Below are 16,981 nucleotides of genomic sequence, written 5' to 3'. Positions count from 1 at the left end.
TTATTAGGATAAATTGCTGAAACTTCCTCCCAAGTTTTCTGTTCGTTCCTGAAATATTTCCTGAAGTTTGGTAATTATAATAACCTTCTTTCAACTTTTTACATAGTTGCAAATAGATAGTCTCCGATAGAATCTTCTAAAAAAAGCATAAAATGTCTAAAATATTCATGCAGTTATTTTTAATAAAAATGCTTATTTTTCAAATTTTCTCTTCATTCGAATCTTTTCTGAAATTGATTATTTTTTAACTTTGCCCTTCATATCAATCATTCAAATAAAACTGCAATTTTAATTTTTTTTTGTTTTTGTTGTTCATGAAGTTTGTTTTTTTTTTTTAGAAACCAGCCTCAATAGTAATTATATGGACATTTTGGACATTTTCATGCATTTTTTAGGACTATGTTTGATTTGAAGGAAAATGTAGCAAAATCTGCACAAAATTTGTAAAGGTTTTCTTAACTTTCTCTTCCTCTCCCTACTCTTTCCTTCAAACCAAACACAGCCTAGAAGATTCTATCAAAGGGGGTCTACTTGGCTACTTGCAATTGTATTGAAAAATTCAGGGGATGTGAATGCAATTACTAAACTTGAGAAGAGATTTCAGCAGAATGGTTAAAAATTTTAAGAGAGGTTTCATTAATTTACCCTTTTTATTATTATAACATTAATAGAACAGTAGAGACCCGACGGGTGACCTTTTCAATATCTCACTTCCTTTTATTATTTATAAAAAAACAAACATAACAAAGGGAGTAGTTATTAAGCAGGTTAATCAGGAACTTCTTCCAATAATTGACACTCCGGATTGCTAAATTACACATAAGCTCGATTCTAATGAATACAGATTCGAACTTTAATGCAATGTGCAGTCTACATTTATACACTCAAAGGTGCATTCTTATTGGTGATCGATGATTCAATAGTGGACCCCTAACCAGCAGCAGCTCTTGACAAAATGGTTGAATGGTATATGAGGTGAAATCTGTAGCCTAAAACCATGAAATCATGGCTTTTTTTTTTTTTTTGCAAAGAAAGATCTTTCAATTATATCATATAGAAAAACTTACATGGTTCGGAGGCGAGGTGCAAAAAGATGGGCTGCGGTATATGTACAAAACATATAGTTTCAAAGAGAGGATATTAATCTTCTTAGATAGCTTCTATGCAGCTGCTCAATCCAATGATTTACTTGATCTGTGTTGGCAAATTCAACTAACGCTGCGCTATCTGTATAAACCAAATTCCATTTGATAAAAACAAGGCAAAGAAGACCATAAGAGATGCATCCAAAAATATCAAAAAGAACTAAAATTAGAGAATTTTGGGAATCTTCAAATAAAGTTTTTGGGTCTTTATGCATGATAAATAGCTTATATATATCTACTTTAAAAAGCACCAATGGCCTCAAGAATATTTCTGGAATTTTCCAAGGATAAAAATGACCCCTTTTACATTTAAATTTATTGATAAAAAATGAGGGCAAATAGGGTAATTGGTTCTTGATATTAAATGAGTTTAAAAGAGATAATTTTAAGATATTCAATGCATTCAACTCTCTCTCATTAAATCCAACATTTAAATTATTAAATTGCATTCATGTTCATTGAATCATATATTTAAGTCATTTTTGTTTATTCTCACCATTAAGTTTTATTAATTAAATCCATACTTAATAAATTAATAATTCTAATAACATAAAAGCTTATACTTTAAAGTCTACCCAACAAAAATAGTGTTTTCATCTAGGTGATGGTAAAAAATTAAATCATTTTGGGTCAAATGGATTAGTCCATGTTGCCACGATTAAATAATAAAATAAAAAAATAGAAATTAACAAAAATTTGGGACATTTTTAACATATATATTAAACAATAATAAGTATTATAAATAAGAAATATTTTTATTAATGATGGAAATAGAATGTAAAATTTTAAACCAATTAGAAATAAAAATATTTTTCTATTCTACTCATTAAATCCTATATTTAAGATATATATTTTTTCATCATTAAATTCTTATAATTAAATCCATAATATTAATTTTAATAGTATAAAAATAAATGTTTTAAAAAGTAATTTGAAAACAAAACCATTTTCTTCCCTTCCGGTGGTGGGCAAGAAATTCAACCATTTTGGGCCAAATGGATTAATAAATAATGCCATAATTAAATAAAAAAATTTAAAATAAATAACTATGAAATATAAGAAGTATATTTTATTAATAATGAAAATGGAATGCTAAATTTAAAATCTACCTAGAAATGAAATGATGTCATAGTCAAATAATAATTTTTTTAATAATAGAAAATACAAAGAACCACAAAAATAAAAAAAAAAGATAAAGAAAATTTTGGGCACATATCTAATGTTATATATTTATAAAAAATAAAATATCAGGCACATATCTAATATTATGCATTCATTATATTCAACAAAAATAAGTTTTAGGGAGAATGACCAATCAGCCCATATCAGAATTTTATAGCCCCAAAGTACAGGGGGAATGCATCCTAACCGTTAATTGATGCCAAATTCACGGGCAGGATGTGGTTTATAGGGGGGGGGGGGGTGAGAGTTAGTAGTAGGGGGGTTGGAATTCAGAATTCTGCATCGTGTGTATCCGTACTTCCCCGTAAGTTTTATACATAAGAAATAATTTTATCACTGATGGAAATGTAATACAAAATTTAATGTCAACCTAGAAATCAAACTATTTTTCTTTTTATATGGTGGGTTAGTGTATTGAGTCAAATGATACCACAGACAAACAAAAATTAAGTGTGATAAGTAAAAAATATTTTATATAATGTAAATGAAATATGACAATCGACTTAAAATTAGGTTGGAGGTTGATCTAGAAACCAATAAAACTATGACAATCGGCTTAACATTTCAAATTATAAAAAACTCCGCCATGTCATCGAAAGCTTATGTGGTTGTTGCAAACATGGGACTCTTAGTCCATATTGGACACAGCAAAAAGCCTATACCAAAAATATGTTTTCAGTTTCTCTCCCATTCCATCCGTCTCTTGATCTCCCTCCCTTCTCTCTCACTCTTATAGTCATCTCTCGATCTCCTACTCCCTCTATCTCTCCCACTCTTTTAACTTTGTTTTGTAGCCAAATCAAAACCCCTCTCTCTCTCTCACACATTTTTTTCTTCCTCACTTTCCCTCTCAGTCAATATCTCCTTCTCCCTCAATCCCTATCATTCTCCAATTGGTGTAAATTTCATGTCCAAGAGTTTCTTGTGAATTTTTATCAAATTGGTGTAATGATTTTTTAACCATACCAAGTTGGTATCTCGTTCTTTTATATAATTTGATTAATACCATATAAGTGTATAAGAAAATAAAATAAAAAAAAAACAAGAGAGGGAGTGGAAGAGAAATTGAGGGAGAACGATAGAAATTAAGGAAAAATGAGAGATAAATTGGGAAAGAGAATGAGAGAGATTGAAGGAGAACGATAGGTAGACAGAGAGAATGAGAGAAATTGATATAGAGAATATAAATATAGAAACCAAAAACCATTTTTATTTATTTTCAAATCACATAGTCGTTGAGCAGATAAAAATGATTGTGAGAGTGAGAGAGTGTGAAAGATTAAGAGAGAGAGAGAGAGAAACTAAAAACCCTTTTTTTATTTTTCCAATCACCCAATTAAAGGCAAATTTCAGTATAAGTCTTTTGTTGTGTCCAATATAGATTAAGAGTCCTATGTTGGCAACAACCACATAAGCTTCCGATAACATGGCAAGGGTAATTTGAAATGTAGAGCCAGTTGTCTGAGTTTTGTTGGTTTATGAACCAACTTGTAGTATAATTTTAAATGTACAGGCAACTCTGACTATATTTTCCTAATTTAAAACTAATACAAAAGCAAAGCTATTTTCTTATCTAAATGGTAAGTCAATGATCCAACTTTTCAAAGAAACCCATGATGTCATAATTGAATAATAAATATTTAAAAAAAAGATAGAACACTAAAAATAAAAATGTATAGAATTTTGTCGAAAACATTTGAGAACATTTCTGATGTTATATATTCATCATATTAAATAAAATTAATTGTTAAAATAAAAGTTATTTTTATTTATGATAAAAATGCAATACAAAATTTAATAATAATAATAATAATTATTATTATTATTTTTATCATTATTATTATTATTATTTGCTATAAGCATTTAAGTTTATTTTTAATCATATTGTTACTTTTGTTAATTTTCAATTTCTATCTTATGTATGATATATCTAAAATGCAAGTAATTAATATGAAGACAAATTTCTGACATATGCATGCATATACTAGTATCTTTTTAAAAGCTTGATAGACTAAGCCATTTACCAAACAATCTTTATCTTTAAATACAAGACTCCGAATGCTCAGTATGTCTTGGGTCGAAGACTTTTTTTTTTTTAATAAAAACATTGTAATTTGGCTATTTAGTAATGCATTCTCTTTTGCCAAAAAAATTCCAAAAGCTCAGTATGCCTTTTGCTCATTAGGACTGTTGGAAGATATTGCTAAAAACACTACAAAAGTCATCGTAGTATTAATGAGTCTCGGTTTGCCACGTGGAAAGAATTACTGATTGTCCTTCTCTACATGCCAAACTATCATTTATCTACATTTTGAAGCAATGCGGGTGCGTATTTGGCCCCACTCCAATTAGTTTCCTTTAGACCTGTTCAAGGGCCAGGTAGTCCGATGGGCCGACCCAGCCCCTAGACGGGCTTGACCATGTATTTTAGTCAGTGAGTTTAAAAGTCCGAGTTTGACTATTTTACAGGCTGAGCTCGGGATTTGTTAAAAAAGCTTGGCCCGACTTTTGTATAAGTTAAACCCTAACCCTAAATATTAATCCCTTTCTTCTCAACCCCTCTATTATCACTCATCTCTTTTTCTTAGCCAAGCAAACTCCTTTTTCAGTCATATTCTCGCATAGCCAAACATTCTCAGGAAGACAAAATCGTCGCAACCAGTGAACTCCAGCGGTGATTGGTGAGTCCTCTCTCTCTCTTTCTCTCTCATTCCTCTTCTTACATCTCCTTTTCTCTCAGAATCGGTCTCAACAGTTCATTTATTAGATGCAAGTCACGCAAAATCAGGCACCAGATGTGAATCCTCTCTCTCTCTCTCTCTCCCTCTCTCTCTCTCTCTCTTTTCATTGTTCGGTTGTTCATCTTCTCATTTCTCCTTCTCACTCTCAGCATCTCAGCTCAGTTCATTTATCAGATGTGAACTCAAGCACCGACGAACATAGGCACCGGCAACGAATCCTTTCTCTTTGCCCTTTTGTTTTATTCCTCTCTTATTGTTTGGTCGGCAGCAAACACAAACACAAACATAGGCACCGATGGTGAACACAGATACAAGCACCGATCTATCTTTTTGTTAAGTCGGGCTTCAGGCTTTTTATTAAGGTTGAGCTCAGGCTCGCGCTAACAAATTTTTATTTATGAAGAATAAAAGCTCGGCCCGCCCATGAACATGTCTACTTTCCTTAAAACACATCGACGGTGTAAAAGTTAAGTAACTGCAACTGTTGCGTCACATTTAGTGTGATGCATCATGCATGGCATTGTGAGTTTTAGAGAGAGAGAACTGCTTCCACGTACAATTCCACGTGAAAATTATGACATGTCATCCTCCGATGCAATCAGATGTCCCCATAAACGTTGAAAATTCAAAATTGTGGACTTGTGTTTTTCTTTTTCTTTTTTATTTTCCTTCATTCGTTTCCCCACCTTTTCTTTCAAACCTAACACAGGTAAAGGGATCGATCATGAGGCTCTACTGGTTTAGTTCTCAATCTTACTTGGTATGTATTTGGTTCCATAACTTCATGTGCATTTATGGATAGATTATTTATTTTCATATTTTTTTCACTTTAAACATTTATTTGTACTTTTTCATTTTTTATGGTTTTCAAAACTGAATCGGATCGAACGGTTGGACCGAAAAAATCGAGAACCGGTCAGGGTTCCAGTTTCCCCAAAAGCAGATTTTTTTTTTCAAAAAACGTTGATTTGGTCAACAAACCATTGACCCTGGCGGTTGAACTGTTCAAACCGTTCAACGGTTTTGACTGTTTATTCTTTTATTTTTTTTATTTTTTTGTCAGAACAAGCTGCTCGTTTGGTTTGAATGGTCGGACTGTTCGACCCGAGAACTAGACCCCTGACTGGTTCGTTGTCCGGGTCAGTTTTAAAAACTTTGAATATTTTTCACTTTAAATGTTTCTCGTTTTGTTGTTTGATTGGTTTCACTTTAAACTTTTTTACTCTCCACCTCATATTAATATCCATTAAAGTATGCCACATCAATATTTGGTTTCAAGAAACATTAGAGCGTTGGGGGAAACAAGAATTTGATGTTCCCCAAATGCACTATGCATAAAAGTCAAAGTGTTTCAATATGTGTTTGGTTCCGTTGGCATTTATTGAAAAAACGCTATCACATTAGCGCCACATAGGCATTGGCGTTTATTGCATATGAAACAAAATGAAACAACTGTTTGGTTTCACCGTTTATCAAATAAATGATAAAAAACTGAAACATTTTGATTTTTATGCATGGGGCATTTGGGGAAATGCCAAATTCTTGTTTCCCCCAATGCCCCAACATTTCTTGAAACCAAATGTTGACGTGTCTCACTTTAATGGGTATTAATTTGAGATGAAAAATAAAAAACGTTTAAAGTGAAGTCTAACCAAACAACAAAAACAATAAACATTTAAAGTGGAAAAGTATAAATAAACATTTAAAGTGAAAAAAGCATAATTAAATGACCACCCATAAATATAACGGAACCAAACACCATCTCAATTTTGTACCATTTATTCGATAAACAATGAAATCAAACAGTTGTTTCATTTTATTTCATACCTAATAAAACGCCAATGCCTATGTGAGATTAATATGGTAGAGTTTTTTCAAAGAATTGGTCAAAGAAATTAATGCATACACCATCCACCAATGAAATAAACTGTTCTCTTACACAACCAAGCAGGATGATTAACTAGCACGTGGCAGCTTAACTGGCACCTCACTCACAAAGGCTCAGAAAAGCTAGAATAGTTGTTGAGTCCAGATCTGCTCCTCACAGAATAGGCATCACAAACCTTATAGTATGTATTTGCTGCACATAGAAAACATCTTCCATATTTATAATTATTGTTCACGGGGGAGATGTTCCCAATAAGATGTGACTGTGGGGTTGGTGTGAGTCACGCTTTGTGAAGAGCACATCCCAATTCATGCTTGTTAGCTCAGTTCAACTCATTGTATGTCTAGCTGAAAGGAGAAGAAGCTAATCATGTATGGCAGGAAAGACACATGACACTTGACCCATTCCCATTGAAACTTTGTTTTGCGACAAAGACCCCCAATACTTTTGATTCCATCACGTTGCCTTGTTATGAAAACTTTTCATGTGGCAGTTGTGAAGGGATGCTACATTCTTTAAACCCCAAATTACCCTCATATTATTTCTCAGACAATTTTTCCCTTTTAATTTATTGCCATATCATCAAAAGCAATGTAAATTTATTGCCAAATAGTCAAATACCCACTAAAAGGGTGTTTTACAATTTTTCTTATTGCTATTCGAAAAACAAATTAAAACCACTTTTGTTTGTAAGCAGATTGTATCTTAAAACAAACACATAAAAAACATATTTTTGGATGTGTTTTATTATTATTATTATTATTATTATTATACTAAAAAATTTGTTTTAAAAAACATAAATTATTTCTAAAAGGGTGTTTTACAATTTTTCTTATTGCTATTTCGAAAAACAAATTAAAACCACTTTTGTTTGTAAACAGATTGTATCTTAAAACAAACACATAAAAAACATATTCTTGGTTGTGTTTTATTATTATTATTATTATTATTTTTAAAGCAAAACCAACTTGTTTTCTCTTTGAAAACAAAAACAAAATTCAAGAATATGTTTTTTATTTTGGCTAATGTGACTATTCCAAAAACAAATTCATACATGTTCTAGCGAGAATATAGAATATACCGTGGTTTGGAATAGGGTTTTTCATGGTTATAAAATGTTTAAAAAAAAAAAGAATATAATGAGGATTTTTTTCCATAGAATCTCCAACTCAAACGGACAATTTGATAATTTTATTTTCACCATTAAAAGGCTCTTGAAGGGGTCAAGGATCACAATAACCCTCAAAATTGGTCTACTACGTTCATTAGAATTAGACCCCCTTGTTTCTTTAGTTTGTGTTCTCTGTTGGTTAGTTAGACCCTCTTTCTCTGCTGGCTACTTTTTCATTGAGGTGTCGGTAGGTTGTCTCCGTTACCTCTTTATTTATAACCTGTGCATTTTCTAGTTTTGAGATCCTCCTAATACGTAAAATCTGCTAAAGACAATTAAAACCTGAAACCTGAAACCTTTGCCATTCTAGACAAGTTTTGGTGTGGACCGGACTCATCTGATAACCTTAACTACCTTTGTTGATTATGTAAGCCTTTGGGAATTTCTTCGTTTTAAGGCTGTCCAACTCTCATTTCTCAATGAATGCTTTTACTTTTAGCCCTTTTATTACATCTCTCTTCGTACACAAAAGGGTGACATTTCTCTTCATTGTTTAGTAGGAAAATTAAAGTTCGACAATAAAAACCCTACACACGTGGAAATCATAGAGGTCGTTTTTTGTTATTATGGTCAATGTCCTCAGCCCACGTGGCTGTGGGCCCATACAGATCAGGAATTTTCATGAGGATTACCAACGCAGAGAATCCATTTCCTTCTGACAAATTTAAGAGCTATGTATTAAACTTTATTTTATCTCTGATTTGAGAGAAAATCTCAAAACCAGGAGCAAGGAAGTGATACCAAAACAATATAAACAACCTTAACTTTCCCACCGTCCAAGTAGAAACCCAACAAACCGTCCTCCAGAAAAAGCTCCCGCCATGAAAGGGAAAGGAGGTGTGACCCAACCCTCCAATTAATATATTTATTCTGAATGCTTTAATCCCCAGCCGTTGAATTGCTGGACCCATCACCCAGCTGGCTGCTGCTGCTTTATTTTAAACTCAATAAACACAAGAATAGCTCAATAACCATACGTCAGTTAATGCGATTAATTGAGTGGCTATGATCAACATTCGGATATGGACTCACTTAATGGTTGCCCCAAACTAATCAACTTCTCTTCTCCCAGCCTCTAATCCTCTTGGGTTGGACGGCTGGGTCTAGTTTCTTTTTTTAGCTTCTAGGTCTTAAAAAAATAAAAATTAATTTCACCTCACCAAATTAATTATTAATATTCCTTATAAAGCGTTGGTATTCTTTCAAACCCATGATTGCTCTTTAGATTTCACAGTTTAAAATTGGCGTTTTATCTCTCCAAAAAGGTGTGAGCTGGGTGCAGAAGCAGAATTCCTTACCGGCTTTCTTCTTTATAAAATTTTAATAAATAATTTTTTACTCTGTGAGAGATCCTATGATTAAGCAAATCACTCCTTTACCAAAAATTAAAGCAAACCACTCTCTGATGGCTGATCATTTTTCAAAATCTTGCCGACCAATGGTCTTAGTGCCGTGAAACTGGTCAAAAAATCAAACTATGACCAGACCCCCCAATCATCTGCAGTAGTTCTTCTACACGTAATTATGGCCAGTCATTGTATACCACATCAGCTTATTATTATGCTGATGTGGCATATCCTTCCTTTTAGGCCTTGTATCATCTCTAAGGATTCATGATTCAGAGTTTCCTACACCAATCATGATATGCCATGTCATCCTGATGAGAGGCCTCAAACCCTCTATTATTCAGAGGGTTTTTTTTTTTCTTGAGCTATTATGAATATGGATGCCCTTTTGTAAGGAGGGTAGTGTTTGGCTTTTCATTTTAGTTCTCATTGGATAAAGATTTAAGGGTTATTCTATAATGTACATAAGATATTGGAGGGTATAGATGAATAGATTTTTGTCCTTGCAAATGCAAAAACTACCTTTGGTACTTTGTAATGCCATTGTATTGGTTGCATCCTTTCTTGTTTTATATTCAATGAACAAAGCCGTTTAGGTTTTATCCTAGGTGGTAAGTCTGACACATGGGTCAGCACCTCCACATGGATCAACTCTTTTGCAATGCATGATTCAGCTTGCCAGCACAGACGTACTGACATATACATCCAAAAACAAAAAAAAGACAATGATGCAGTTTATTTACAATTAAACATTCAATTTGAGTAGAGGGCGCAGGAGAGCTGTAAACGGATGGGATCCAATTAGATACACATAGATCTAAATTTGGTTCCTTGATACTCATATTCAAATCTATCCATCGGGTTCAGATTGATTTTGACTGGACTCGAATATTGGATGTTATTGTTATTGATGATCAAACTGAAAATGATTTGAATATTATGTATATATTGACAAAATGATCTAAAAATGCATTACTTTGGCGTATGATTTGAACATTATGTATATATATTGACAAAATGAACTAAAAATGACTTTGTCGTAAATGGATCTAATTCGTATTACCTTAATTGGACTGGATTAGGGTTAAATTTGAATTTGAATTCATGGATGTTATTTGTAACCTTAGTGCAATTTGAGTGGGCCTGAGTTCAGTATTTATTCAGCTCAGGAGTACAATTTTCACCCATACTTCTTTTTTAACATTTGGACACTGAAAAAAAAATTATGAAACCTATCATTATTATTATCATCATGCATACCTTATCAATTATATGGGATCTGCTATATGATTCCTGTTGAGGTCGATTCCGGGCAGAATCTACCCATTTGCTCATTCCTATTATTTTTTGTCTAACTTTAATTTTTTCAACTTGTAACAAATCAATTTTGCTAATTAGAACTGTCAATGATCTTTTATGTATGTGACCAAATCATCTTAGTCTATTCTCTCATTTTATCACCTATTGGAGCTACTCCTAGGCTCCTACAGATGACTTCATTCATGATCCTATTTTTTATAATTTTTCTACCCATTCACATTTTTCCACTCATTTTTTGGGCATATTGTTTTTCAATTGCCCAACACTTTGTTCCATATAACATAGTTGGACTTAGGATTTTCTTTTGATCTAAGGCCTCATTCACTTTTTGGTAAGTTATTTATCCGGATAAATGCACTTACCCGGGTAAGTGCATTTACCCATGTTCTTTTATTCATAAAATCATTATTACAAAGGGCATTTTCGTCCCATTCAAGTATTGGTAACTTTTCCCCAAAGTGGGAAAGTTATTTTCCTGGGTAAGTGATACCCAAGAAAATAAACTTTCCCTAGTCTCCAAATAAATCTGAAAAAAAACATGGGATTTTTGGTCAATGGGAATCAAAATCCCATTGACCAACTTTCCCCCCTCTCAAAATCCAGAAAAAAATGGCCCCTAGGTGGTATTCACCTATCATATAAAAATCCAAATGCACCCCCTCCATTTTTTCCACCCTGCTTTAATTCTTTGGGTAAACATCATCCTCAATACCCCCCTTGTTATGACTTATTAAACCAATATATCAGAAATGGTCAAAATTTGATAGAGTTATGATTGGTCAAAGCTCTTCTAGTAGCATGCATGCCCTTTTAGCATTGTAGAAATTTCCTTTAAGTGAAAATTTAAAGTAACTAGTTGCGTTTTAATTTCCTAAGGACATTTTTTGTCCATCTCCATTTAATTGTATTGTAATTCATCATCATCATCATCATTGTCTAGGCCTTATCCCAACTATATAGGGTCAAGTACATGAATCTTGTTTCTCTATTCCATTTTGTTCAATATTATATCAATTGTTAAATAATGGACACTTAATCATTTCATAGTATTTTCATCCAAGTCCTTTTCAGTTTGCCCCTAGATCTTCTATCCCCTTCAACTTGTAATAGAACACTTTTCTCTAACAAGTTCTATAAAGGCTTTCTATGCATGTCACTAGAATGCAATACTTGATTTTAACTTTCCTTCTCAAGATGAGGTAGGATAGGGGGTCTAATATTTAACCCTAGACACCTCATAGATATCTTTAAGTGGCTTTTTGATGGGTTCAAAACCAATACCTATCATACACTATACACCTACAAGTTGCAATACTTTGAACCTTGCGCATGACCAAAGCATTTCAATCTACTTTCTTTCATTTTATCATCTATAGGAGTTACCCCCAAAATCCCCCAAGTGATTACATTTTTTAACCCTGCCCTTCTTACTTTTACCACTCATGTAAGCATTTGCATTTCTACCACACTCATTTTTTTTAATATCCTTGTTTAATACTCTTCATACAACATAACTAGCCTTACAACTATTTTATAAATTTTTTCTCCTAACCAAAGTATTATTCACATATCACATAAGATAGAGGGTGCACCCCACCATTTTGTTCATCTTACTCAAATTCTATGGTAGGAGCTTAGCAACTGCGATAAAAGGCTATAGGTCAAGCCCGAACCTACATGGACCTAGGAAAAACTTGGCTTGATTTCAGGCCTATGACTTTTATGTATAAAATATTAAATATGTATAATTTTTTATATTATATGTCATATAATATGTGCATAAGCTTTATTTTATAAATTCTATAATATAAAATATTAAATGTGTCAAATTATTATATTTATATATAAAATATAACATAAAGTAGCATGTATACATATGTATAATATATATATATATATATATATATATATATATATATATATATATATATATGTAAGTATATGTGGGTTGAAGTTGGGCTAAGCTTGAGGCCTTGAGCACAAAACCTAGGCCTAAGCCGGGAATTTTTTTTGGGCCATGCTGATGAAAATGATACCCTTGTTCTATGGGTGATATTCTCCTAAATCTATCCTTTTATGAAGTTTGGTTGTATTTTAATTAAAATTTCTAAATTATGCATTATATTACATTTGAATTTTCTTACTATCATTTTTAGCCCTTGTTTGGTATCACTTATTTTAAATACTTATTTAAATAGGTACTTAAAAAATAAGTGGTAAGACCATAGAATAAGTGGTAAATAAGCACTCATTTGAATTTGACAAAAAAGGAGCGAATAGTACTTATTTTTGAAATAAATACTTAAAAAAACAAGCCACAAAACTGACCCCATCATTCTTTCGGAATCTCATCAAATGCCCTCATTTCAGAATCTTCATTTGAACTCCAACACAAACTAGTGGCGGATTCGGGTACATAAATCTCCCCTCCTTTTTTTCACTTTTAGTTAGTTTTGGGCAACTCTTCATAGTTACAATTGTCATTTCTATAAATATAAATACTTATTTGTTAAGTGACTCATCAAACATTACACCCCAAATAATTACTTCAAATAAGTGTAATAATTTGGGAAAATACCTCCTAACACTAATCATTTTCTCATTGTATTTTTTATTTACTTTAGGAATGTTTCAATGTTGACCAATGTGTATGACTTTGTAATTTTAAACAAGAACAAAGTTGGGGATATGAATACCAAGTAAATAAAAATTTTACTTTTGCCACTAAAGTAAATAAAACATCTAAATCAAGGATCGCTACTCAAATATTATGGAGTTTGGATTTTTGGATTTGATGGAACCATAATCCACATCCAACAAGGATCGCTACATGGTTAAGTAGTCAAGGACTAACACGTGGAGAAGACGAGGAAGGACACATGTACAAGCTAGTCGATATCAAGGAACCATGGCTACAGGTTGAGCATGACTAGCAAGCTAATGTCGAGGAAACACCATGTGTCTGCATGGCAAACATCGGTAGACCTCGAACTAACCACCCAAGTTGGTGCAGTTGCTTGGAGCCTCCTCCCCCCACCCATGATAGAGTGTGTAGGTCATGTCAGGAAACTGCTCAATAAGAGATTGTTTAAAGAGAGTTTGGATCTGTTACTCACAGAGTGCGCCTCACGCTTACCACTTTGTGAGATACAGATCTGAACTCTGTTTAAGAGGATGACATTTGCCCCATGAATGGAAAGCGTAATTGCTCTCTAGACATCTAATAAGGGCAAGCTGCCCAAGGTAAGACCGTCTATGCATTCCTGCAATAAGCATACTAACACTTCAACTTCTATTATACTCTTCAGCTTATATGACTGGTTCAGCTCTCCGGTAGACCTATTTATGGTTTGAGTTGGGGTTTGGCTTTTGCCAAATTTTAAATGAGGCCCGGCCAAAAATCTAAACCCGATACAGTGTAAGTCAAACCCGAAGCTCGACTCGTAAACAAGTCTACTTTTTGATACAGCTTGGCCTAACCGACCTCTCTTGCTCTTACTAGCTTGAGTGTCAAAATCTCTCTCCCAGAGAACCACCTTAAAGTCTTTGGCCATTTGTGTTCACATGTTGCTGGATCCAATTCAAATCGTCCAATTTACCAGTTCAAGACTCATCTAGCTCACTCGAGACGGCATTAGGATTCGTGCTAGATTGAATTCATAATTCCCATTATGGATCCAATTTTGAATTCCATTTCAAATAGACAGATACCACTTGGAGACCTGATACTTCAATTGGTCCACCAATTTTTTATTTTTTATTTTTGAATTGTTGTTGGTTCGGCGTAAGCAGATCATCTTGAGTTCTTGACCATGAAATTGCAACGTCTCTTATCGTTTTTTTTCTCTTTCTAATTTCTTTTTCGAGACGTGCAATGAAAAGTTTATTTATAAGATGGATATTTACATATCATCATACGATCGTTTATGGATACCACATCTAAGGTCTCATTCTCGTCTCAATAAGTCATTTATTTGAGTAAATGCATTTATATAAGTTAGCAGTATATTTTCTAGTGTTATTTTATTTTAGAGGTAAAGTTGTGCATTTTTATTAAAAAAGTGATATTATTAAAATTAGAATTCTACAAATAAAGAAAATAGGACAAATTTCTTAAACTATCCTTATGGTTTAGCTAATTGACTAATTCTACCCTTACTGTTTACAGATTATCTTAAAATACCTCTACTGTTTCTAACAATTGACACCACTGTTAAGTGCTAACGAAAAAATGAAATGTCAAATTTGCCTTTTATTATTCCTCAAAATTTCAAAATAAAACCCAATTGATGAAAAATTTCAGGAATCCTTCATCTTTTTTACTCTTCTTATTAATGTAATATTCATTCATTTTTACTACCTCTAACCACTAAATAAGAAATGGATTTCACTTGCCTACAAACTGATAACACTTTATGGATCTAACTCAAATAAAACTGAAAACAGGCATACAAAATTCAGATTCAAACAATACACCTAAATTGAAACCCAAGTAAAAAGCCAGATTTAAAGTAGACTAAAATGAGATCAAACAGACAACAACACTACCTGCAATGTCCATCAGAGCATATATAAGATTGATATTATAGAAAAAATAAAGACATCATTACCGATGGCAACGTTTTAAAAATTGACCTAGAAATGGAATAGTTCTGGGCACCGATTTCTGGGTCAACGGTCTGACCGTTTGGTTCGAAAGGACGGTCTGTTCTGACATTAAAATTTTAAAAATTAAAAAAATTAAAAAAATTAAAAAAATTAAAAAAATAAAAAAATAAAAACAATCAAAACCCTTTGAATAGGTCGACGATTCAACCACCTGGGTCAATGGTTTATTGACTTTTTCAATGGTTTTTTACCAGATTCCGAGTTTGGGACAAAACAGAGCCAGTTGCCTAGATGGCTCTTGGGCCAAACGGTCCGGCCATCTTGGTTAACGACGGTTTGAAAATATTGACCGACGGTATCCATCTAAGCATGAAATAGGTTTTGGGGATAAAATTAAAGACAATATTATCAACAACATTCATTAGAGTATGAAATTGGTTTTGGGAAGAAAAACAGAGCCAACAACAGTCCAATCTTTTGAGACTAACAGATATGAGTTAAATATACATGCTATTAAAACCTAGCAGGAAGCAATAGACGGATTGGGTTGGGGTCAAAGGCCTATAGGGTTCGGTTTGACAGAACCACATTCGTCAGTTTTCTTCCCCAACCTCACATCCCAATCACAACAATGATGTGGAGAAGCTAAGCTAAGAAAAAAAATAAAAGAAAAAAAAATGAAACTAGGCAACAACGAAACTTACCTAAGTTATATTCTGACTGACTGTGTGATGTTGTAATAGGGAGGCTTTAGCATGTTCAATTCTACTCAATCGAAACCCAATTGGCTCATCTTCATAAAAAATGCGAAAAAGAAAATGGCTGCCAATTGGGTTTAAACCCACTGACAGAAGATGAGCCTAGTGCGGTTGGGAATGATGTAGAGAGTTAGAGAGAGTGATGAGCCTAGTGTGGTTGGGAATGATGTAGAGAGGTAGAGAGAGTGATGTAATGTGAAGAGTAAAAAAATGAGAGAGAATGATCTACCAAAGTAGATATTAGTGATGTCGTTGCTACTGTGTGTTAAGAGCGACGCTCCGTTGCCAGATTGAAACAAGGGGAAGGGAAAGAGGGAGAGAATGAAGGGGAAAAAAAATCGAACAATGGAAGAAAGGGGGGAGAGAAAGAGATGGAAGAATAGAGAGAGGGAGCGACAGTTTTGTAGGGGAAGATAAAAACAATCGAAAGAAAAAATTAAAAAAAATGAAGAGAGAGAAAGAGGAGAATCGTATTGCCCAAACCAAAAATGACAGTTTTGACCATAAAAGGGTAAATAAGGGATTTTTGAATAAGATATCAATCACGTGATATCAGATATGAACCGCTTATGACAAAACAATAACAATAAGAGAGGTTTTAAGTAATTGGGGGTGGTGCAAGACAATAGTCAAACAATAAATAACAATAAATGTAGACTTAGTCAATTAGCTAAACCAGTAATTGAAGAAATTTGTCCAAGAAAATATTAATTAGATGAGTAAATGAATCGCTAAAAATTTTTTATTTTTTTCAAGACACACTAAAACCCGCCCCACTTTTAGAAAAACAAAGAGCCTAGTATAATAGTGCCGGTGGACACA

The sequence above is a fragment of the Nelumbo nucifera genome, chromosome 8, assembly GCF_055504915.1.
Source record: "Nelumbo nucifera cultivar China Antique chromosome 8, China Antique-T2T, whole genome shotgun sequence".
In the NCBI taxonomy this organism is placed as follows: Eukaryota; Viridiplantae; Streptophyta; class Magnoliopsida; order Proteales; family Nelumbonaceae; genus Nelumbo; species Nelumbo nucifera.
Note: the sequence above shows the minus strand (reverse complement) of the source record.